A 2169-nucleotide genomic window follows, 5' to 3' on the forward strand; every position below is an offset into this window, starting at 1 on the left:
GCACGAGAGGTGATTAGAAATGGTCTTCCTAAGATAATGGGAAGGCCTTTGTCTTCTTACATGTCTAGTATTGCAAAATGTACAGGAAAAAAAATTTCCACACCTTCACCAATAAGTCTTTAATAATCCTGCAGGTATAGGTAACTGAGTGATCTTCCATGTGTATGGTCATCCTTGTGCTCTTCAACTTTAGCAACTTGAGCTTCCTGCAAATGATAAACGCATTATATTGATACAATCCCCTTAATTAACTAAAGCATTTGTTTTAGTAGAATTGTCGAATTTACAAGCCAAAGTTAAAAGCCCCGGATCTCCCATATTCGTTGGCAACCCTTCAATCATTGCTACAAAACATTGCTCATTTAGTATTATGGTAGAAGTCTTCTCCAACTCTTTATGATTGCTTATCACATCCTTAGCGAATTTTGGAATTTTAGCCATGGGTTTGACGAAAGGTGTGTTAATAGAAAGGGATGGACTTGTTCCATGAATTTCTTCTGCTCTGGCTCTAGTGGGTTTTGTTTGGATTGAGATGGGTAGGGTAATGGTGGTTCATAAGATTTAATAGAAGAAGAATAATCTTCATTTTCCAGTGGCCACGATGTCGTATCGTGGTCACCATGTCATTTAAACTGGAAAAACATGTTCTTCAAGTTTTCCTCTTTTTCCTTTCAGCTGTTGATTAGGATGCTTCTTGCCTTCTTCAAGAAATACCAGAGGCTCAAAAATAGTTCCTTTACCAGTAGATTTAGCCATCACATGAGGTTGTGATTTTAGATCGGCTTTGCTAGGTAGTAAACGCTCATGCATGAGTTTGGTCAATTTCCTGACTTGAGTTTCGACATTTTCTATGTATGCTTGTTGGTTTCATAATGTAGAATTAGTTGTGTCAAGTGGCTGCAAATTATGAAATCATCGACTCAAAATTGGGTTTCTTTTCAGGATTTGGTTGCTCCTTTTCATATCGTGACTTATTTTCCTTTACTTGTCTTCTTTCGCCTTCTTGTATTCATCATATGGCAACCACTATTTCTTATGCTTCCCTCAATCTTTATCATATCGATCACCACTACAGTACAAAACTTGTACTTTCTGGTTTCCATTTCCATCTAGATGACAATCCTTAGTCAAATGGGCCCCGCTAGAATTATCAAATCTCACTTGTATAACATGTATGGATTGACCCATCTTCATAATTCTTTGATCCATTGTATCTAGCTTTGCAAGTATCGAAGCTAATTTCTCATTTACTCTATACAAACTCACCTTGCTTCTAGTGACATCCTCTATTGGTTTGTGGTATTCCCATGAATGTTTGTCAAATTCTTCGATGTGAGCCTTTTTAGTCATTGGGTCTTCTTTATTATAGGTCCTTGGGAGTCTAGGAGTTTACTTGTTGTCACAATTATTCCATAATAGAAAATGGAAATTTCTTGTTGAACATTGAGATTATCCTGTGGGCATTTCCTTATCATCCCCTTAAACCTCTCCCAAGCTTCGTACAAAGATTCACCATCATTTTAATGGAAGTTCGCGATGTTTTGCTTCAACTTGGACACTTTGGAAGGTGGAATAAACTGTTGAATGAACTCAATTTGTAAATTGGCCCGCATCTTGATCGCTCTGAGTGGAAGTGATTTAAGACAATCTTTAGCGGCTCCTTTAAAAGAATCTGGAAGTATTTTTACAAACCAACATCGCGTGAAACATTTGGCACGTTGAAGTGGTTTGTGATTTCTAGCACCTCATCGATATGCTTGTAGGCATCCTCGTGGTCCTTCCCTTAGAATGGGATATCTTTGACCATAGAGAGAATATGTACCTTTAGCTCAATGTTGGTCACTTGTTGAATCTATGGCGGCACAAGACCTGATCCGCTGTCATCTTGCATCCACATTTTATACTCTCTGATGGTTATCTTCGTGATGTATGCCATCGTGTTGTCGGGTTCCCTTTTAACTTCCTCTTCTGAATCTCTATTGGTTTCTATTTCTGGCTCGTACCCAATGCCTTTCTTGTCGGGAGTGTTCTTGAAAGTTTCTACCTTGTATGTTTGGAACTTGCTACTAGATTCGCCAACCTATTTATCCTTTTTGATTTTTGTGAAACACATATTATGGATCTTCAAGTGGTGGCATGATAGGAAAATTTGACCCCTGGTTATATATT

At 38.0% G+C, this 2169-nt stretch overlaps 1 non-coding gene across 1 annotated transcript; it reads left to right on the top strand.

The window, feature by feature from the left end:
- The first annotated feature begins 1446 nt into the window (after positions 1-1446).
- Positions 1447-1553, top strand: LOC145007789 (small nucleolar RNA R71). The gene has a single exon (XR_013663154.1). It is a non-coding gene; the product is annotated as a small nucleolar RNA R71 (small nucleolar RNA).
- Positions 1554-2169: the final 616 nt, after the last annotated feature.

Source organism: Lactuca saligna, chromosome 7, assembly GCF_052625555.1.
Source record: "Lactuca saligna cultivar CGN05327 chromosome 7, ASM5262555v1, whole genome shotgun sequence".
In the NCBI taxonomy this organism is placed as follows: Eukaryota; Viridiplantae; Streptophyta; class Magnoliopsida; order Asterales; family Asteraceae; genus Lactuca; species Lactuca saligna.